Genomic DNA, 24,593 nt, shown 5'->3' with positions numbered 1-24,593 from the left:
CTCCCTCAACTACCATTACTACCTCTAGGATAGTTCCTTCGGCTGCCATTGCTTCTCCTACACTCACGATTTCTACGGGTGCCGACATAATTCTAGACAACACCTCTTGCATCTCCATTGGCAATTTCTCAAACAATGGACTTACTATCAAAGCTTCAAAGATCTCAGGGTTCATATGTGTCTGAGAGCTTAATACCTCAATTCTCAAAATGGCAAGTGTTTTTTCTAGGCAGCCACCTGTAATTTATAGGAATTTTTGAATTTAGATCCGACCGTTCCCCCCAAATTTGTTCATAAATTCTGGATTGGCAGTATATTTTCAAAGATCTTTCCGTTAAATTCTAACTTAAATGCCACCCCTTGCTCCATTTGGCCATTTTCCCACTATCAAGCCATGAACAGTGACCATAACCGTCACTTTCTGGCTGCCCTGTGTGGTCCCTTCTTCAATAGCACAACTCCCTGTGCATTTCTGCTCACACTGTGACATTTTTGCATTCTGATTAGTTCCCCAATCGCGCAGCTCCCCAACCCAAGCAGTGTAGTTTATAGTCCCATGCCTCCTTTTAGCTGCCTAGAGTGCTAAGACTATGCTGCCACCATGTAGTCATCTAGATGGATCGTCGGTGTATGGCTTCAATCGCTGCCATTCACCCACCCTGGTAATGGTTCTCCATTCAACTTTTCCAATTGAACTACTCCAACATCGTTAATCTCCTTGATGACATAGGGCCCTAGCCAATGCATCCAAAATTTTCCTGGAAATTTATCAAACTTGTTTTCATATAAAAAAAACTAGATCATTTACTTTGAAGGTGTGCAGTTTGATGTGCCGATCGTACCATCATTTTCACACTCCTTTTGAACTTGTTGATGAAATCTAGCTAGAAATATATCCTCCTCAAGTTCCTTTAGCTATGCGAGCCTCTCTTCCAGGGCTCCGTGATTTGCCATTCCTGTGAATGCCACTATGCACAGACTAGGTACAATGTACTCCATCTACATCACAACTTCTATGCCATAAACTAGTTTGAATGACGTTTATCTAGTCAGCTTCTTGCAAGTCGTCCTGTAAGCCCATAGAATCGCGGGCACATGGATATCCTAGTAATTTCTTTGAACATTGGAAACCTTTGTTAGCATGTTTTCCAATATCATATTAAACTCTTCTACCATGCCATTAGCCTGCAGGTGATATGGCGTGCTCTTCTGATGGTAAACCTGAAATTCCTCCGTCATCGCGTTGATCATCTCATTAAGATTATGGGTACCACGATCGCTCATTAACATTTTTAGACAACCAAACCTTGTCAGAACGTGCTCAAAGATGAATTTTTCCACTGTCATGCTTGCACAATCCTTCATAGGTTGTGCCTTTGCCCATCTGGTTAACTACTCATTCGCGGTGATGATGTATCGCGCACCTGTCTTCTTTCCTGGATGCTGAATTGGTCCTACAAAGTCAATCACCCACTTATCGAAGGGTTGTAATGATATCTATGGATTAAATGGTAGCTCATCCCTGCGCAAAGGTCTACCAGTCCTTTGGCATGCATCGCATGCCCTACAATACGCTTTTGAATTGTTATGCAAGGTTGGCCACCACAACCCAGTGCGTAGAATCTTTTGCACTGTTCCTTTACCCACATAATTACCTCCTACAACTCTGCTATGTGACTCAGTGAGGATGATGCTTCATTCAAATTCTGATACATATCATTGCAATACTTTGTCTGATCCCATTTTGTAAAAGAGTCCTGCAATGACAGAAAAATCTTTTGCGCGCACCGCCAGTTCCTTCTTCTGTTGACTTGTATAACCTTCCGGAGTCGTTCCTATTGTTAGGAAGTGGATAATATCTTCAAAGTAACTGTTCACAATGCATACTATAAAGAGATGCGCTTTAGGTAGCCCTTCCTCCAAATTAGTAGGCTCCTCCACTATTTCAATGTGTGATAGATGATCCGGTCCAGCATTCAAGCGTTCTGGTTTCATAGTAACTTCAAAATCATATTCTTAGAACAATGATAGACACCTACATATATTTCTCCCCAACACAAGATTGTTGACCTAGTATTTCAATGCAGAATGGTCCGTATACATCTTAAAGTGTCAACCCAACTAATAGTGCCTGAACTTCTAGAGTGCGTATACCATAGCTAATCCTTTGTGCTCTGTCGTGGAATAATTTTTCTCTGCTTTTGACATCTTCCTACTTATGAATGCTATAGGATGATCCAAGTCCCCCTCACCAGCCCGTGTCAATACTTTTCCTAGCACAATACATGACGCGTCCACATGCACATGAAACTCCTTTTTCTAATCCGGGAAACCTAGGATCGATACGGTGACCATTTTTCCTTTAGCACATCCACGCTCTTCTTGCATTCTTCATTTTAAACAGAATGTGACGTCCATCGATGTAGTGATGGGCATATCACTTGATGAATTTCCTATAGTATCCTGTATGCCCTAGTGTTGCGCGCAGCTATTTCACACTCCTTAGCGCCTCCAAATTGATTATGACCTTGATCTTTGCTAGGTCTACCATCAAGCCTTGTTTGCATACCACATGGCCCAGAAAGATCCTGAAAGGGACACAAAACAAACATTTCTTCAGATTGAGCATGATCTGGTACCTCCATCATGTATCTAGCATCAAGCGCAGACTTGCCACATGGCACTTCACCAGTCTGAACATTTTCTAGTCGTCAAAGTATACTTCAAGAAATTTACGAATGAAATATGTGAATGTCGCGATGACTATGCACTAAAAGATCATCGACGCATTCTTCCACCCAAAGGGCATCATCGTATATTGGAAGATTCCCCATTCAGTCGTGAAGGTCATCTTACTTCGATCCTCCAATGCGATCTTGATTTGGTGGTACCTAGGGAACCCATCAGTGAATGAATATGCTTCTTGGCCACCAACATTATCCAGGACCTCATCGGTGAACAGAGTTGGGAAGGGATCATGCATGTAGGCATCATCCAATTTCCTGAGATCTATGCATATCCTTATTTCTTCTTTCTGCTTCTTTTCTTGAACTACTATTTGGGTTCTCCCAATCAAATTCTTCGATTGGTGCAATGATACCTGCCATGGGCATCTTATCTAACTTAAAGCAGACCTTTTCCTTATACTTAATATTGAGGTGGTAAGGTCTTTGTTTCACAGGTTTCGTGTCTGAGTTTAGGGTGATCTTTATGACACCCAGGTCTCCTATTATTCCTTTCAGATCAGAAAACTTTATGGGGAACAAATCCTGATATTTGTGAAGAAATTCGATGACCTTATATACTGTCACCTTGTCCCAATATTCCCCAATATTTTCAAACTTTGGCTCTGCCTCCATACCAATGTTCACTTGTCTAGTTCTGAGCGGCTATGTTATCTTGGGGTTCTCTAGTTATGGTCTTTTAACTCCGCGGTGACCTTCAGTCTCTGGGATATTAATCTTTCTTGGGTCTTCATCTTCTTCTTCCATTGTTACATTGTAACACTCTAGTGCATGGCTTAGCTGGGTAGTCGAATCAGGTTGAATCAACTCTAGAGGATCCTATGATATCCTAAATATGGTTGTCTTAACCTCCTACAATGCTTCATCGATATATTCAAATCTATTATCACTTGAGAAACAATTTTTAAATTATTCACATCAGCTTGATTGTAAAGGTTAGGTGTTAGTCCGAGTTCAGTTTTTCTTCCATCTTTACTTTAGTGTCTAAGTCCTAGGAGTCTTGGTGGTATGGGTAAATAAAGATCAACAATCCATTCTTAGTCATCACTGGTCCCACAACTCATGTAAATCCCATGTATCAAATTTGTTTCTAGGTTCTTATGAACTACGAAACTGTTTAGGAGTTTTCGTAGTGCAGAAACCCAGTTTAGGAGTTTTCGTAGTGCAGAAACCCAATTTAGGCGTTTTCGTAACACAAAATCTAGATTTTGCACTGGCTATGCTACGAAATCGAGGATTCATGCAGATCCATAACAAATCTCATCTAGATGTAATATCTGTAAAAATCCGTTATTGTTGCATCATCAGTTGTCATTCCACACACTTTGCCTATTACATTCAACCGCTTATCATCATCATTAAGGTCGTTATATGTCTTGGTACGCTTAGATTGCAAGTTTCAAAAAGAGGCCAAATATTCACAGTCATAATTATGATTGCGTTCATTGCATGAGGAACAAATTGGAAAGCATTCAATTTGAATTCCTTGAACATCAAGCGAGGCAGTTTTCAAGCGAGGCAGCTATCAAGTGAGGCAGTGATCGAAGATTGAGATAGTGCCAGTCTATCAAATTTTTATTCCGTTGAAGTTTCCTGGAGGGGTCTGCAGAAAGAAAGGATCACAGGTCAGGAAAATGTCTGAGGAATGAACTTGAGGGTTTAGATATCCTCCTAAAGAACGATGAAGTTGAACAAGCCTTAAAATAGGTTGGCTATTGGAGGTTTTGCGAAAAACTTCAAGGAGGCCATATGCAAGTCACCAAGGAATTTGCTTTAAATTTCACAAGACTGAATTCGAAAGTTGGGGTGCTCGAATTGCCCATCTCTCTAGAAGTTATATCTATAGTCACTGAGATTCCAAGGGGATAGGGAAAATGGTTTAAAAATTTCAAGTTTGATATGACCCCCTGCAAAGAATTTATGAAGCCGGAGTTCATCGATTCGGACTTAAACAAGTCTGTGCCCAGGAGTTTTGTCAAAGACTCATATGCCAATTTACTTACCTACATACAAAGATACTTCACTTGCAAGGGAAGGTATCATAAGGTGTATTCATATCATTTCAAGCTTCTACTGCATTTCACAAGAAAGATATCTCTTGATTTTCCTTTCTACTTATTTCGTAGCCTAGGCAAAATGTGTGACAAAGTTCAGTTAAAGAAGGAAGCCTGTGAGACCTCATTGTTTCATCATGGCTTAGTCAAATTGATCATTTTGCATGAGCTCCAGAAAGTAGATAGGGAATGGTCCGTGTTTATGTTTATGTTTGGTTTCAAAAATGAAACTGGCCTCAACCCTCAGGCTACGAAGAGTTCTCCACTGGAAGATAGTCATCGTGCAGAAAAGAGATCGAGGAGATTCATAAAACTGAAATCTAGGAAACAGGTAAAGGAGCCCACCAGACCATTAGTAATTCAAGGCACACCTCTAAAGTCACAGAAAGAGAAAGATCAAAGCAAAGAAGGCGTACATGAGCAATCTTCAGGTGAAGTAGTTCAGAGAAGAATAACCAGGAGCCAGTTAGCTAAAGAAAAAGGCAAGACAATGGTGACTGAGGAAAGCTTGATTTCAAAGGGAAGTCTGAATGACTTGCTTCAAGCTATTGATATTGAGGAGTCTCTTCTGGTTCAAGCAGACTTGATAGAATCAGGTAAAGACAAGACCTAGAAAACCAAAGCCTCTAAAAATCTCAAATTTGATGATCATGTTTCTAAATTTGTCTTTAAGCCAAGAAGACCTGTGACGAGGCGTTCAAAAGAGGTACAACTAGAGTCAAGTGAAACAGAGGAAGTAGCAAAAACCCATGAAGAACCTCAAGAGGAATATAGTGTTGAAGAGTTGAAAAGGAAGTTGGAATTAGCAAACTTTGAAATTGCTAAACTGAAGAAAGCCTCAAGGAAACATGCAATCAAGGAAGCCCATTTTAATAAAATGGAGGCTCTGTGGGAAGACAAAACAATTTCAATACCTAAGGTGGTCGACTATCATGCACAATACTATACCTGGTCAGTCCCTACAATAAAGGAAGAAAAATTCATCAAAAGGGTTAATATGAGACTGAGAGCTGGGATCAGAATTATGAGGAGGAAAATCGAGGATTTGAAGATACAGCTAGGCCAGCGGGAAGGATTTCCTTAGCTAAGAAAAATCACATAGCAAGTAAGGTTAAGTCCTAAATTTTGATGATTTACCTTTTTGAAATTTTCCTTAGAGAATGGTGCCTCTACATTCAGTTTTGAAGAGGTTCAGGGTAGATGAAAAGGACATTTCAAAATAAAGAAGCTCAAGACAGTCAAATTTTGGCATTAAAAACTGTGTTTTTGTGATTACACAGCAGTTTCATAGCGCGCTACGAAAATGCTATAGCTGCATACTTTGATGAAATTGACCAATTTTGAGGGACAAAAGGGAAACCTTTTCTAAAGGAGTTTCTGAAGAAATATCATTTACACAATACAAGCATCCAGCAAGGGAAAAACGAGAAAAGGAAAAAGCATATATGAACTATAAGCCGTTTGCTATAAAAGTGATCATAGCTAGTATTGTTCATCATACTTCAGGCAGCATTAAAGAAGTTTTATCTTCATATAGGTGCATAGAAAAGGTCTACAGTGCATGAAAAACATGATAGTCCAAAACATTTTTGTGTAATCAAAGAAAAACTACAGGGATAATTGATTTCGAATATCCTTGTGGAGACCAAAAGCAGAAAAACAGGGGTAGTTTCCTACTTTTCAGGAGCAGTTAAGAGATGAGACATCAAGGGCCAACAAGCAGTTTCAAACATCCACCAAAGCTAAACTGAAGAAGGTCATCTTTCAGAGAATGAATTTGGATTGTATTTAATGCTACTACCAGCATGATGAAGAGTTAGAATCCTAATTGTTTTAGGTCTTTAAAACTGCTAGTTAGCAGTCAGTTGCATTTATTAGTTAGTTTTAAGTGTTAATAGGTGTCATCATAGGAATAATTCGAGTTCCCATATGTTGGAGGAGGAATCTCAGTTATGTAAAGAGCTCTATATATAGCAGAAGAGCTGATGTACAAAAGGTTGGAAAACTATTCAGAAAAGCTCTCATATTTTGCTTTATGTAAAGACTCTGTTTTTAGTAATACAGTACTTTGGCTTTGCTTCTCAGGAATCAGAAGGAATTCGATGCTTTGAATGTCTTGTATTTGTTGGAAATAATACTGAGAGGGGGGGTGAATCAGTATTATCAGATTAATCAAACTTTTTAAATGCTCAGAAACATATACGCTACTTCAGTTAAGTGAACCAGCGTGTACACGCTACTGCTGCAAGTTGTCTCTATCTTTCTTTAATATGAAACTTCAGTTTACAATCTTTTGTACTGGTGCAGCCTTATACCAGTACGCAGGCTACAACCTGCAGAAGGCTTCAACCTTCTCTCGTTCTCCAAACTTCCTTGGAAGGGAGCTCCAACCCCCTTTGCTCTTGTACTAGCCAAGATACTAGTACGTAGGTGCTGACCTACAATCTTCCTTCTTTCAGGTATCACTTTTCATACATTTTCAGACTTGGATATTCCTGAAGCACAACATTACAATCTGAAGACCACAATTCATTCAATTTCCACAACAGATCATTGAAGCATAAAACAACCAAACTTTGAATCACTGAACCACTGAACCCTGTCAATCACCAGTTACCAGAACACAGAGCAGACTACAGAACTCTGCAATAACAGTCAGACCCCACTGTAAACCCAAAATCAAGCTTCAAAAGATATACGCTACTTTAATGAGCAAAACCCGCGTATACACGCTCTTTTACCGAAGCCAACCTGCGTACAGATCTAAAAATAAACTTTCTCAATTTGCAGCTGTACCAGACATTAGTTAGACCCAGAACGTAACATTGCGACAATATGCAGATCTAGAAATACGCATAATCAACCATATCATGATAGTGCATTTCAAACCATTAGATCCCGATCTATCCTTAGATCTAGTCTTCCATCAACCGATGTGATCTCTCCTTGGCTTAGATCAAGCAACTCAGAACCTGCATATCAGATCTCTTTCTCTCTTAGATATTCAAGCCTTGTCGAAAGATGATTTTGCCTAATGATTTTCTTCTCCTTATATAGTCTTAGGCCTAGCTCAATACCAAGAGCCAAAACCATAGTAACACAATACCATCAACTTTAAAACTAGGGATCGACACGCCCGTCGAGACATAATGGTCCGAAATCATAGGCACAACTTCCAAGGACTAACCACCATGAACCAAAGGAACCTTTCCACATACACGCGCTTTTTCTGAATCGAACTAGCGTGTACACGCGACTTGGGCTTAACGAAACGGCGTGTATGAGCTTCCTTGGCATGCTGTACTGAGATCTGTCTTCTGATTAAGTTGCCATCACCTGTACCAACCTCTGAGCACCTGTACCATCCTCTGAGTGAGTTGCCATCAAGGACAACACTTGAATCATAATGCCAACAATCTCCCCCTTTGGACTTGATGGCAACCACCACACCAAGTCACTCTCCCCCTTTGACATCAAGGGCAAAGGGCTGTGCTCCCCCTGAGGACATGCTGATACCTCTGCTTGGCTGTGCTGACTCGTGCTCCCCCTGACAGTAGGCCAGATCAGCAAAAGATGTTCTTCAACAAGAACCAAGACTTATACACCATAAGGGACCGTCCTATCACCAAAAGACTCAATACATACATCCATACTCCCTACCAAGAGGGGACATATCAGAAACAACCAATTATATTACAGCATTCATCCCAGGCATAGTGGGGAAACCAACATAGGCCGTTACATGACCTTGACACCATAAAAGAAATATGACAAGAGAGATACATGACATAGAGACAACAGATCTAGACCAAGACTTAGGAAAGGCACCAGCAGCATCTGATAAACATCTTGTTAGATCAGCAACCAGGATTTCTTTCTGAGCTCCTTCTCCTGAAACCAACGACCAAAACATCTGAATGCCAACAATGCTTTATGAGACTTTTAAGCTGCTCCCCCTGAACCTGTGCCTGTTGCACTCCCTGAAACTGTGCCTGAAGAATTCTGACATTCCCATTGCTGTTCAGAACTCCAGAGTTTTCCCTTGCTGTTCAGAACTTCATATACGCGATTTTTCCTGTATATAACAGCGTATGTACGCGGATATACTTTCTGCAACAAGCGTCCAACATATACGCGACTTACCCATCATGAAACCGCGTGTATACGCGCATATCCCTTCCGTAACCTGCGTATACCAACTTTTCTGTAGAACAAACAAACTTCAACAACAGGATGAAGCATCAACTACTCCCAGCTTTTGTCTGAGATATTCAAAAGTTTCCCTGGGCAGTGGCTTTGTGAGAATATCGGCAACTTGCTCCTTAGAAGGAACATACTCCAACTTGACCTTCTGCTCAAGCACTTGTTCCCGAAGAAAATGGTACTTGATTGGTATGTGCTTGGTCTTTGAGTGCATGACTGGATTCTTTGAAATGCTGATTGCACTTGTATTATCACATAAGATAGAGACAGGTGGAGTGCAAGTGATTTGAAAGTCCTGCAAGGTCTGCATCATCCAAAGAAGTTGTGTGCAACAAGATGCTGCAGCCACATATTCTGCTTCAGCTGTAGATAAGGCAATCGAACTTTGTTTCTTGCTGAACCAAGATACTAATCTGGAACCCATGAAGAAAGCACCTCCACTTGTGCTTTTCCTATCATCCACACTTCCAGCCCAATCTGCATCTGTGTAAGCATGAAGAGTAAGATCTGTATTTCTAGGATACCATAAGCCATAGTTTTGGGTCCCTTGAAGATATTTGAAGATTCTTTTGACTGCCTGAAGATGAGTTTCCTTTGGGTTGGCTTGAAATCTTCCAACCATTCCTACTGCATGTGTAATATCTGGTCGAGTACCTGTCAAATAAAGCAAACTCCCAATCATGGATCTATAAGTGGGTTGGTGGACTGCTGCTGATTCATCATTTGCACTGAGGCTGCATCCTGTAACCATGGGTGTACATACTGGCTTTGACTCTTCCATGCCATACTTCTTCAAGATCTGCTTGAGGTATTTGGTTTGAGACAAGAAGATACCTCCTTCATTTTGTTGGATTTGCAATCCAAGAAAATATGTCAATTCTCCAAGAAGTGACATTTCGAATTCTTTCTGCATAACCAAGGCAAAGTTTTGACTCATAGTCTCTTCATTGCTGCCAAAAATAATATCATCTACATAAACAACAAGAATTAGCAATTTGTTATTTTCAACTTTTATATAGAGATTGCTATCTGCTGATCCTTTTGAAAAGCCTTGTTGGTGAAGATATTTGTCCAACCGATAGTACCAAGCCCTTGGAGCTTGTTTGAGCCCATAGAGAGCCTTTTTCAATCTGCATACAAGGTTTGGATCATTCCCAAGAATGAACCCATCTGGCTGCTCAATATATACTTCTTCTTCTAAGTCTCCATTCAGGAAGGCTGATTTCACGTCCATTTGAAATACCTTGAAGTTTTGAAAGCTTGAGAGAGCAAGGAACATTCGGATGGCCTCTAGTCTTGCCACAGGAGCAAAGGTCTCTTCAAAATCTATTCCTTCTTGCTGTGCATACCCTTTACAAACAAGTCTGGCCTTGTTTCTAATTACTTCTCCATTTTCATTTAACTTATTCTTGAAGACCCATTTTGTTCCTATTACATTCTTATCTTTTGGTCTAGGAACTAATTCCCAAGTGTTGTTCCTTTCGATTTGCTCAAGTTCTTCATCCATTGCTTTGACCCAACATTCATCTTTGCATGCTTCTTTCACATTTTGTGGTTCAATGGAGGAGAGTAGAGCCAAGTAGCTTGAAGCTTCTGCAAGTGTCCTTCTTGTTTGTACTCCTGCTTCTTTCTGCCCCACAATCTGAGTTTCTGGATGATTCTTTTGGACATATCTGGATGGAGTCTTCTCTTCTATTCTTGTCTGCTCCTCTGGTTCTTCTTGAGATTCTTCTTCTTCTTGAGGTTCTTCTTCTTCATCATTTCGCCTTTGAGAGTAACCTTCATCTTCTTCAATGTCTTCATGATGAACTTGCCTAGGAATATATCCCTTCTCATCAACCACTATATCAATACTGTCAACAATTCTGCCAAGTCTTTTATTGTAGCACTTGTATGCTTTGCTATGTGGAGAATAACCAAGAAGAATGCCCTCATCTGCTCTAGGTTCAAGTTTGCCAAGTTGCTCATCAGTATTCTTAATATAACATTTGCTCCCAAAGATTTTGAAATGCTTCACGGAAGGAGTTTTACCACTCCAAAGCTCATGAGGTGTTTGAGTGCTGTTTACTCGGACATTTGTTTTGTTAAGAATGATAACAGCAGCATGTGCAGCTTCACCCCAGAAGGTTGCAGGAGTACCTGATTCATCGAGCATAGCACGAGCCATTTGTTGGATAGTTCTGTTCATTCTTTCCACAACCCCATTTTGCTGAGGAGTTCTAGCTGTAGAGAATTCTCTTCTTATCCCATGTTCATCGCAGAAATCGAAAAATTCATTTGATGTGAACTCCCCACCTCTGTCAGATCTGAGGCACTTAATTTTGTGTCCTGATTCATTTTCAGCCAATGCTTTGAAGGATTTGAATTTTTCGAATGCTTCATCTTTGTGCTTCATAAGCCCTAACCAAACAAACCTTGAGAAATCATCAATGAATAATATCAAATATTCTTCTCCTCGAGGTGTCCTTTTCCTAAATGGACCACATACATCTGTATGGACTAGCTCAAGAGGCAAGCTAGCTGATCCTTCCTTCTCTGGAAAGTTAGTTCTGGTTTGCTTTCCAAACTGACAAGATTTGCATATGGTGTTGTCTGGAATTTTGATATCTGGAAGATCGCGAACTGCCTGATATTTGCATGCTTTCCTTATTTGTGAGAAGCTTAGATGTCCCAACCTTCGATGCCATAACCAGTGCTCTTCATCCTTGCTAAGATAGCATTGTTGTTGTCCTTCTTCAAATATGTACAGATTATTTGGAGTTCTTTTGCCTTTGAGAACTGTTTTACCTGTATCAAGATCACGAACAAGACATCCATTCGATCTGAAAATAACCTCGGTTTTTTGATCACACATCTGGCTGACACTTAGAAGATTATGCTTCAATCCATCAACATACAAAACATTTCCAGCCTTGACCTTTTCTTTCAAAGGAGCAATACCTTTTCCTTTTATAGTTGCAGGAGTATCATTTCCAAAAGAAACTTTCTTTCCCTTTTCTAAAGTAGAATAAGATTCAAGTTTTTCTTTATCACCTGTCATATGTTTCGAACATCCACTGTCAATGTACCATAGATTTTCCTGTCCTTCTGCATAAAACGCTATCCCACATCTTTCTGTCTGAGGTTCTTTTATTCTCCATTTTTTGGTGCTCGTGGCTTGTTCCTTTTTCTCCTGAAACCTGCTCCTGCATTCAGATTCTTTATGACCAAAATTATTGCAAATAGAACATTCAACTTCATTTTCAAGAACTGAAAAGTTGTTATAGGTCCTCTTTGTAATCCCTGTCATACTTCTTTGTTTTTGAGCTTCCCTAGTCATGATTGTTTTATATGCAACACATTGAGCTGCTTTGTGACCAAAGTTATGGCAAGAAAAGCATTGTCCATTGAAGAAGCTTCTGCGGTTATTGAATCTACCAGCCAACTGATTGTAATTTCTATTTTCATCTATTCTTGTGCCAAACTGAGAAGATTTTACCTGTGGTTGGTTGTAGCTTTTGTTCACCCTTAAGAAGGATTGTCCCTGATAGTTTCTGTTTGTAATTCGTCCCTGCTTTACCTGATTATCTTCATTGTTCTTCTGCTCATTTCTTCTTGCTGCATCAAGATAACTTTTTGAGGTGGATGCTTGAGAGGTTTCTCCATTATAGCCCAAACCTGTCTTGTTTAGAGGAGACCGCTGCACATTGATAATCTCATCCAAAGTTTCAGATCCTTTGACAAACTTAAGATTAATAGTTTTTGTTTTCTCAATTTCTTTTCTGAGACCAACAATTTCACCTTCTAGTTTTTCAAGATGTTTTTCCTTTTCATCAATTTGAAATTGCAAAGTATCAATGATCACACTCTTTTCTTCTATGCATCTCTTGAGTCTAGTAATTTCATTATAGAGATTATCCACATCTACAGCATCCTCATAATCATCATCTTCAAATGCCATTAATAGCTTATATTTATTACCTTGTTCATCTTCATCACTGTTTGATAAGCCATCACTATCTTCATGGGTGTAGTAGCTTTTCTTATTTGCACTTTGTTTCTTATTCCATCTAGCAGGTTCTTTTCCTTTATCCTTATTAGGACATTTTGCAGCATAATGACCTACTCTTCCACAAGCAAAGCATTTGAAAGGTAGCTTACCTCTGAACCTTCCAGCACCCCTTTGAAGATTTCTGACAAAATTTGATTCTTCTTCCTCTTCTTCTGGAACATGGCTTGCTTCATAGTAATCTTCTTTTCTTGATGCCTTAAAAGCAGCTTCCCTTCTGTCTGATGGACCTCCCTTTCTCATTTCATAAGCAGTTAGAATTCCATGTAGCTGAGACATAGTGAGAACTTTGAGATTTTCCTTTTCTTCTATTGCAGATACTTTAGATTCAAACTTGGGGGATAATGATCTTAGAATCTTTTGAACTACTATAGTCTCTTTTATTTCTTCACCCAGATTTTTCATACAATTAACAATCTCATCTACCCGAAGAAAATAATTAGCCACACTTTCATCATTATACATCTTGAGGGTCTCATATTGAATCCTGAGAGTTTGAAGTTTAGCTTGCTTTACCTGTTCATCTCCTTCATAGCTAGTGATCATTTTGTCCCATATCTCTTTTGCTGATTTGAAGTGCATGACCTTCATGAATTCTGTTTGAGATATACTTCCTAATAGAGTACTGACTGCTTTTGCATTTGTTTCATATGCCTTTTTCTCAGCTGGATCTGTAGGAGTAGCTGAAGGAAAAGCATAGCCTGTTTCTACAATGTCCCAAACTTCTGTACCAAGAGATTGAAGATATGCAGTAACTCTTACCTTCCAATAATTGAAATTTGTTCCATCAAAAACCGGTGGCCTGATTGATGCTTCTTTCTCGTAGTTGCTCATGATGAATGATCTTCCTTCAAGCGATCAAGCTTCTCTGAAGGACCTGCTCTGATACCAATTGTTGGAAATAATACTGAGAGGGGGGGTGAATCAGTATTATCAGATTAATCAAACTTTTTAAATGCTCAGAAACATATACATTACTTCAGTTAAGTGAACCAGCGTGTACACGCTACTGCTGCAAGTTGTCTCTATCTTTCTTTAATATGAAACTTCAGTTTACAATCTTTTGTACTGGTGCAGCCTTATACCAGTACGCAGGCTACAACCTGCAGAAGGCTTCAACCTTCTCTCGTTCTCCAAACTTCCTTGGAAGGGAGCTCCAACCCCCTTTGCTCTTGTACTAGCCAAGATACTAGTACGTAGGTGCTGACCTACAATCTTCCTTCTTTCAGGTATCACTTTTCATACATTTTCAGACTTGGATATTCCTGAAGCACAACATTACAATCTAAAGACCACAATTCATTCAATTTCCACAACAGATCATTGAAGCATAAAACAACCAAACTTTGAATCACTGAACCACTGAACCCTGTCAATCACCAGTTACCAGAACACAGAGCAGACTACAGAACTCTGCAATAACAGTCAGACCCCACTGTAAACCCAAAATCAAGCTTCAAAAGATATACGCTACTTTAATGAGCAAAACCCGCGTATACACGCTCTTTTACCGAAGCCAACCTGCGTACAGATCTAAAAATAAACTTTCTCAATTTGCAGCTGTACCAGACATTAGTTAGACCCAGAACGTAACATTGCGACAATATGCAGATCTAGAAATACGCATAATCAACCATATCATGATAGTGCATTTCAAACCATTAGATCCCGATCTATCCTTAGATCTAGTCTTCCATCAACCGATGTGATCTCTCCTTGGCTTAGATCAAGCAACTCAGAACCTGCATATCAGATCTCTTTCTCTCTTAGATATTCAAGCCTTGTCGAAAGATGATTTTGCCTAATGATTTTCTTCTCCTTATATAGTCTTAGGCCTAGCTCAATACCAAGAGCCAAAACCATAGTAACACAATACCATCAACTTTAAAACTAGGGATCGACACGCCCGTCGAGACATAATGGTCCGAAATCATAGGCACAACTTCCAAGGACTAACCACCATGAACCAAAGGAACCTTTCCACATACACGCGCTTTTTCTGAATCGAACTAGCGTGTACACGCGACTTGGGCTTAACGAAACGGCGTGTATGAGCTTCCTTGGCATGCTGTACTGAGATCTGTCTTCTGATTAAGTTGCCATCACCTGTACCAACCTCTGAGCACCTGTACCATCCTCTGAGTGAGTTGCCATCAAGGACAACACTTGAATCATAATGCCAACAGTATTGTTCTCTTCCTATTATCTACAGTGGTATGAATGTGTGATTACTTAGAAATCACTAACAGTGCTCTAACTTCCTTCATGCATTTGTAAACTGTGTTGGTCCTTTGTGTTTCTAGTGTATTCTACATGGATTGAGTTCTAAATGTCCTGACTTCTATGTAGAGGTAACCTAACTGTCAATACTGAAGCATATCTGACTCCATAAGCCCAATGGATACTTTCTAATTTTGATTCCACCACTCATATTTCTACATTTGTTTCACAAGAGTTAGTCATCTTACTCATAATCAAAAAATCATTAATCCTTTGAGAGAGCCCTCTTAGGTTGAGGAGGCTAAGCCTCAGCCAAAATTAGGTTTGGAATAGTTACTTAAGGTCTACCTGATCAGCAATCGATCAGGGTCTGATTTTGAGATAACAAAATCCATCCTCAAAACTGAACGTCATCAAAAATCCTTGGCTTAAAACATCCCATTCTTTAATGCCATGACAAAGTTCTATCTCCAAGTACCAATTCGTTGGTATAACATCCAAGGTATGACAAAACAGATGGACCCACTCCAGCTAATGCTTCGCTCCATACACTTCAATCCATTTGGCCAAATGATCGCGTAGATCATTTCTCCCGTCATACGTTTCTGTTAGTCATACCTTCGGGTGGCCAAAGCGTATCCTCATCATCCTTCTATATTCGCGCCAGTCATCAAAACTATCCTTATGCGTACCCCACCATATTGCGGGTGTAGTGTGCAGCACCCAATCCAATGCCTGAAAGTGATGCTTCTCAGGCACTTCCCTTTCGAATGCATCCAAAAAGTGATCAACGTCAGTCATCCTATCATAGTGAGGTAGATTTCTTACCTCTGATGATACGCAACACAATGACTTGGTCATAATATTACAATGTAGCATAGATACTTCATGCAGTCAATTCTTTGAGTGCTCCAATTCTTCATCTAAATCTGATGTGCAGTAGCTCTTGCGATCCTATACGATACGTCCATCTGTTGTTGGATTCACCCAATACTAATCATGTGCCATTATCTTGTAAATCTGGTCTAAATCATCGTCAGTTTCATAATCACGAACCAGCTCAGTGTAGCGTGGTAGTTCCATAGGGTCTAGTGGCACCACTATGTGGAGTGATTTCTTCTAAAATATCATCTTTTTCTTCTTCAGATTGATTACCCCATTCATGTCAGTGGCCCAATTGATCCATAGAAGCGTGGGGTAGGCATTGTTGTCATCCACAATCTCTATCACTTCAAAATCAGCCAATGTGTTTGCGCCTTCAATATCCATTGTTACTCCTTGCAATCTCCACATTGGGATGATATTTTTTTGATTTTACATCTTCAACTGAATCGGATACCACTGTAGCGCAGGTCTCCCCATTCTTTCCCATGTTTGTTTCGGAAAAATATTTGCGTCGGACCCTAGGTCCAAGATAACTTGGTCCATTTCATATTCCCCTATCTACGCATTGAGTCTCATCTCACGTCTAGTCCTTGCCTTATGCTTGCCAAGCTTTCTGACTACACATGGTTTTTTAGTAGTGGTTTCCTTGCCAGTGCACCTATTGATAAGTTCATGCAGTCCCTTCACTACCTTGCTATTGCGTAGTAGTTTCATGCAGGTCTCTAAGAACGTGTTCATCATGGATGGGTCCATTTCCTCCATTGACTTCTCTTGACTTCTTGAGGTAGAGGCCTCAACGAAACTTTTATTCACTTCCATAAATGTTTCTTTTGCACGTTCTAGATCAAACCCAATCTCCTTTTCTGGTGCATTGCAGACCCACTCACCTTCTACAACCTTCTTCCACTTATCCTCATGAGTCATTGTTCGACTTTGCAGCATAATGTTTACCTTAGGGCCTTCCTCGCAAGGCTCAACCCTCATCATCTATAGGTTATGATCGGCTGTGCCCCCTTTTTGTGAATCTTAGCCAACAATATAGGGAAATCCTCTGTCGCATGGTCAAAGTGAGTACAATAGTAGTATGAAAGATGTGTTGGATTCAGGAAGTCTCTTGCATAGTGTCTTGGTCCTCCACAGTTGTAAAAAATAAGTTGCCCTCGATATCTATCAGGTCCTCCTCCACCTTCGCCTCATTTGCGCCCCTGATACTCACCTCGTGCTCCTTTATTGCCTTAGTCCGGAGGCTGCATTTCTACCTGCACCCTGTATGCAGGCGTCATGTCCATCATTAATTCGTAACTATAGAAATTGCACTCGTCATGACTTATTGATTGAAAGAAATTGCAGAAGAGATGTTGCGGTGTCTATATGAATTTCTGCAGAAAATGGCACTTGGCAATCACATGTTTCCTAGCTACCTGGTAGATAGCACACCATAGCACAGGCCCTGTACTTGGCTCTGCTGCAGCCTCTAGCCTCAGAGGCATTGGTCCCCCTGCTGCAACATGATTCATAAAGACTGGACAATGATCCTTGTCATGCCCCTGACCTTTGCAATTCATGCACCAGACTTCTTCGTGTACCTCAGGTCGAGCTGTCCTATCATTTTTTAGATGCTACATCTCTAGGAAGAGGTTCTGCAACTGTACATGAATTTGTTGAATCCCTATATTAGCATCTAGCATCTAAGTTTCATGTAATCTCATTTCAATCTCCAAAGCTTCCGCCCGAGTCCCAATATTTTGTTGTGATAGCGCAACCCTTAGATGGGGCAGGAGCACAGCCATAAACCATTCACAGTGCTACCCATGTATCAAATTCATGCTAGCTTAGTGGATCTTACACTTCAATCTTTGGTCCAACTCCCAGGGTGTCTCACCAGGCTTCATCATAATCTCTTTGAGCACCACAATGGATTGTGCTTCAGACTTAGGTCTATTAAGTTCTTTATTTAGCGCAGTTTGGATATCTACCAATGCAAACGTCGAGTTATTAGTATTGTACTTAATGTATCACATTATCCCGTGGTCTTGCAAAGCACTAACCAACATAGCTTTCTTCATTTGATCATCCGTGACACCCTAAGCTATACATACAGCCCTCACGACGAACCAAAATTGGTCTATATCTTCATTCCCCAGGCCCTTGAACATAGGTAGCTTTACTGAGTTCGCCATATTGAACGGTGGTGGTGGTAGTGGTGGTGTGGGCAAGGGTGTAAGCGATGGAGGTGGTGTGGGTGGATGAGGTATTTGCATGAACCCTTTTTTTATAAACTAAATAGTGCTCTGTGGAGAAGACTGTGTTGCTTCCTCATCGTCACTCAAAGGGGGTTTAATTAGAGTGTTATATTCATGGCCTCTTCTTCCTCCGTCCCTGAAAGTTCTTCCACTTCGTGTGCTTAAAACAACAAGGAAATTGCATAACCCACTTTTCACACAATAGCATCTTAATCCAAGTATTTAATGACCTCAATTACTTACCTCACGACCCTTTGAAGAAGCGTTGCTCTACTTCGCTGTAACTGACTGAAGTATTGACCACGAACTCTGTCACAAATCCCCCTATGATACGATCGAGCCAATGATCGACAACGTAAGCGATCTTATATTCAGAGGCTTCTAATCTCCGCACTAACTCCGCTGTCCAAACAATTGGACCATCAAGCCTCCACCTCCCTTGGCTATCTGCCAACTTTGCGATCCACTCGTATAATTCAACTGGTAAGGAACAAAAGAAGATTTCGTGTATCTCTGTGTACATATATTTGTCCAACCACTATTCTTTCTTCAATCGCGGATTCTTGTTTTCCTGTGCCACAAATTTGTGGATCTTTCTATCCAAACATCCTTTGATCTCTTTCTTAGTTGGGTTCTAATGATGTGACATCAAACATCTCATTATGCAGATCTTGGTCCCAGCAACAGAACCATTTTTTGGCTTGATGGCCCCTAACCCAGGTTTAGCGTTATTCAAGCAAGCAAATCCATACACTATTGGCCCTTTCGGCATCACCTCGCGTAGCACGAAATGAAGTCTCACCTGAAGTAGTATGGGGGATTCAGGAAACAAGTTTCCGGACCGTGAGATGGTTGTGATGTCGGTTTTACACTTTAACTATGCCTTCGCATAGATTGATAAAACTTTAGGGATTAACGAAGTACTTCTTGATTAGCCTTTCAGAACCTCTGTGAAGGTCTATGATCATCCTTTGCATAACCCTAACAAGCAATTCAAGCACTTACATGCCTTTGTAACTACTTTGCTGTATAGTTTCTGGAATTATCTTAAGTGTTCACCAACTCTACCATGCAATTAAGATTATCTTTGCGTAAACATATATATCTACTCATGTTTATATAACAGAGGAAAACATATAGATTTTCAATCCAAATTAGTAATAAAACATAAACCCAGTGCTTAACATAACATAATCACATGAAATTGACAGAAGTAAAATACACAGTGATTTCAAAATACTTCTCTTTATTGATAATTCATATTTCCAATACAAACTCTAATTGCCATGCACACATAGCTGCAAGGGTCCGCGCAATTAGCTGCAGACTTCTACCCTGGGCCTCTGCACACTCAGCTGTAGAGCCTCTTTCCTACGCTAAGACTCTCGATCTTAGCTCTTCACTGACTCATCAATGACTCCCACTATGACTATCTCTTCCTACTAAAACTCTTCTAACACTTCTTTTTATGCAATCCCATGGTCCATGGACCAAGGGTGGAGCTCATCAAGCCAACACAACCTATCTAAACTAAGGGCATAAAACCTTTTTGACACTTGATATCTTTGTGCTCCGTGACCACAAAATGCGGAGAATTTACATTCCCTTATACAAAATTTGGGCTTTCTACCCCAAAACTTGGGCTTTTAACCCCAAAATTGACCCCAAGGGACCTGTTCCCAACAAAAACCAATCATTGAAAACCCATCATCACTGAAGAAAATCACAGTCAACCGATTTGAACATTCAAAACATTGTCACCAGAACACAGTCACCAGAAGACAGAGTAGAACCCAGAACTCTTCATGAACAACCAAAACCAACTGCAACTTCAAACATCATATTTCATAATGTATACACTATTTCAAACTACCGAACTAGCGTTGATCTGGATTTAAACAGGAACACAATAAAACACAAAGATAACCATAAAGACAGATATGCAACAGAGATAATACTTCATTTCATTACTATAAAATACTGAAATATGCTTACAAACAGAAATGGAAATAACCAGCTAGGGCGATGGTAGCTTATCTCTGAGAAGAGATGTGGCGGCTACATGCCTCTGAACTGTTCTCAAAACTGTGTTAGAATGAGGCTCGAAGGCCTATTTATTGTTTAGAAACAATAGAAAACCCTTCACATCCCAAAACCTAACCCTAGAAGATGAAACGCCAAATTGTCGGCCCCGTTTGGGTAAATTGGTATATCAATTTCCCGGGGTCGTAACTTTGGCATACAATCTCTGTTTGACGCGTACAATAGCTCGTTAGAAAGATTTATCTGAGCACTACCACTTTGGTAGGCAACATGGGTCCATGGACCCATGTTGCCCCAGATTCCCAAAAAAACGTCGTTTAGGGCCTCAAAATGGCTTCGGAAGTTCAGGACCCAAAAAACTGCTAAAAAAAGTAAATTGTGCTACAATTTAGGACTGAAAAAGCTGAAAGAGACAGTTGTGGGGGTCCAAATGGGATAGGTGGGTGGCCACCAACATCCACCTGGATCATTCCTCCCCCCTTAGGAAGCAATGCTCCCCATTGCGTTGAGTTCCTCCCTGAGATGAGGAAGCTTCTGCTGAGCTGGGTCTCTGGTGCATTGTTATGCAATCTCTGATGTGACCAGAAATGGTGGGAAGCATGGTCGATGATGGTCCACATTGAACATTCGGTGCAAGCGAAGGAATGGAGGAATGCTGTGCTTCAAAGCATTGTTGCACGTAGCCTTGGTACAGGTGTAAGGACCATGTCGGAGTGGTCAGAGCTTCTGATGGGCTCTTGTAAGGCATTCTTTCTGCAGATGTAACGAAACTTTGTCGCCCACCTGAAACTTATGTGGTACCCCTGTCGGTGAGGAGAAGTTGTTCCTGTGTTCTGTCATGACCGTATCCCTTTGCTGCTGCTGCTGCATGGAGGAACCCTTTGCGGGGGTCATGTGTTGGAAATAATACTGAGAGGGGGGGTGAATCAGTATTATCAGATCAATCAAACTTTTCAATTTCATACTCAGAAACATATACTCTACTTCAATTAAGTGAACCCGCGTGTACACGCTACTGTGTCTAATGAAACTCGCGTATATCCAGAGATCTTATAATTCAGTTAGCTTAATCTTCAGTAAATGCATCAGATCATTATTAAGCATATTAACAGTAAACAGGTGCAGAATAACAGAACAGAACATCACACAAGAGCCACACACATGAACACAAAGATATAAGGTGGAAACCCAATGTGGGTGAAAACCACCTGCTGCAAGTCATCTCAATCTTCTTCTTAATAAGAAAATTCTTTTACAATATTTGTACTGGTGCAGTCTTATATCAGTACGGGAGCTACAACCCCCTTTGCTCTTGTACTAGCCGATCCATTTACTAGTACGCAGGCTGCTACCTGCTACAATGCTCCAAAGATCTCCTTTAGCTTTTGTACCAGCTTAGATACTAGTACGTAGGTGCTTGCCTACAATCTTCTCACCTCCAGGTACCACGTTTCATCAATTTTCAGACTGGATACACTGAAGCACAACACATAATCTGTAAGGCCACTTTTCATCCAATTTTCATACTGGACCCATAACTATCATTGAAGCTCAAAACAATCATCAAACTCTGAATCACTGAAACCCTGTTAACAACAGTCACCAGAACACAGAGCAGACACAGAACTCTGTAATAACCATCAGATCCATCTGCAACTTCAAATATTAAGATTTACAATGTATACGCTACTTCGATGAATCAAACCCGCGTGTATACGCGCTTTTATCAAAGCCAACCCGCGTACAGATCTAAAAATAATTTCTCATAACTTGCAGCTGTACCAGACATCAGTCATAATCATAACACTTATAGAACAATACATGCGTTAGTATGTAGATCTAGAATAAGCATCATAAAGATAGTTCATTTCAAACCATTTGATCCCAATCTCTCCTTAGATCTAGTTCTCCATCAACAGGTGAGATCTCTCCTTAGCTCAGATCAAGCAATGCATCATCAACCCATAACCCTGCATACTGGATCTAATGCTTCATCAGATATTCAAGACATTTCAGATACACTTGCCTAATGATTTCCTTCTCCTTATATAGCCTTAGGCCTTGTTCAATACTAAGAGCCAAAACCATAGAAATCCAATACCATCAACTTCAAAACTAGGGATCGACACGCCCGTCGAGACACAATGGTCCGAAACCATAGGCACAACTTCCAAGGACTAACCGCCATGGACCAAAGGTACTTTTCCACATACACGCTCTTTTGCTGAAGCCAACCAGCGTGTACACGCGACTTGGGCTTAACGAACCTGCGTGTATGAACTTTCTCTTCTTCTTATAGTCTGATCATCAATTCCTTGCTGCTGACCTTCTGTACTATGATTTGTCATCAGTGAGGTTTGCCATCAAGGACAACACTTATCTCATAATGCCAACAATCTCCCCCTTTGGACTTGATGGCAAAGCTAATTTGTCACACTTAGAACTATCATCTGATTCCTTTGAGCTGTCCTCCATCAGTCACATCTGATATCTCGTCTGAAGATTCATCCAGTTATACATAAGTGAGATATTCTTCCATCAGTCACATCTGATATCTCTTCTGAAGATTCATCATCTGATTCCTTTGAGCTATCCTCCATCAGTTACATCTGATATCTCGTCTGAAGATTCATCCAGTTATACATAAGTGAGATATGAGAGGGTTGCCATCAAGTACAACACATGCATCATAATGCCAACATCATGGATGTAGCAACGATCTTCCCCTTACCTTGGGAGCGAACCAGACAGAAAATAAATTTCCTAGTCTGTGATATGAGCTTGTTGCCTTTCTTAGTAGTGATCAAAGAGGTGGCGGTAGGTGGGGCTACCTCCGGTATCATGTATAATGAATTATTCAAGGAAATAATGACAGCACGAGGCCTTGACTCATACACAGCATGTCGCCTCCACAAGTATGGTCGGCCTAGTAATACATCACAAACATCCAGAGGTGTAACATCACACAATACCTCATCTGTGAAGGGCTTGATGCTATAGGGAAGGTGACACTGCTGGTGAACTTTTAGATCTCGTCCTTCATGAAGCCATCCGATACTGTACGACTGTGGGTGTGGTGTAGTCGGTAGGCCCAACTGCTTCATGACCTCTGCTGAAATAAGGTTGTTTTGGCTACCACTGTCGACAATGAATTGCAGCGATGAACCCTTCACCCACATCTGTGAGTGGAAAATACGCTCCCCCTCATCTGGGTCTTCAGGCTCATTCTTCTGGATCTTGGCAATGGCAACAGTGGCGCTGGGATCCGCATCAATGATCTGCTTCCCTTTGCCATTCCCCTTGTCAGGTTCTGGCTAAGGGTCGGAACATGCATCTGATTCAGAAGCCTTCAAGTCGACCACCAGCGACTGCTTGGTTCGACACTCACTTGTGTTATGAGTGGGACTCTTGTGGAACTCACACCACTTTCCTGTGTTCTTCTTCAGCTTCATGGTGTTGTTCTTTTCTTGCAGCTTCGATGGGTTGTCTTGGGTCACCCCGCCTTGGCTTTGTCCTTTGGGCTTCGGATTTGCAGATCCAAAGTCTCGCTTCTTCTGTTTGAACTTTTGCTCGATTTAGATAGCGTATCGGTATGCTGTGCCAAGTGAGGAGATGTTCAAGAACTCCATCTCTTCCTGGATGTATCTGTGTAGGCAGCCGCGGTATTTGAGTACCAGATGTAGCTCAGAATCTTTGATACCCAACTATGTGTGAAGGGTATGAAATATGTTTGTGAACTCTGGCACATCTTGGTCTCGTTCATGCCGCAGTGTGGTCCATTTGATGTATTTGTCCTCATAGCTTTTGGCAGGGTAGTACTGCTCCTTGATGGCATCTCGGAAGTCATCTAAGTGGGTGCGACTGAAAATAGTGAGCCTGTACTATCATCCTTCTGCTCGCAGTAGGTTTCCCACCAGTCCTTGACGTGGGGGGCTACTTTGAGAAGAGCAAAAACAATCTTTTCCTGACTCGAAAATTCATGTAATAGAAACAATAATGTCTTCTATAATTCCCTCAAGTTTAAATTTTGATCTATCATCCAATTCGAATACCATGGGAGTTGGTCTAATGTCATCAATTTGCAAGATTTGCATGGTTTCTTTTGTCATCACGTTTATGGAAACACATAAATCAATAATTGTGTTGGGAATAG

At 40.7% G+C, this 24,593-nt stretch overlaps 1 pseudogene; it reads left to right on the top strand.

Moving 5' to 3' along the window:
- Positions 1-5,000: 5,000 nt before the first annotated feature.
- LOC149221805 (uncharacterized) overlaps positions 5,001-24,593 on the top strand; it is a 98,264-nt pseudogene continuing 78,671 nt past the window's right edge.

Source organism: Pinus tabuliformis, chromosome Q, assembly GCF_031772625.1.
Source record: "Pinus tabuliformis cultivar Carrire ecotype Pingquan chromosome Q, CPIR1, whole genome shotgun sequence".
NCBI lineage: Eukaryota > Viridiplantae > Streptophyta > Pinopsida > Pinales > Pinaceae > Pinus > Pinus tabuliformis.
The sequence above is the reverse complement of the archived record's forward strand: the minus strand, read 5'-3'. Positions and strand labels throughout refer to the sequence as shown.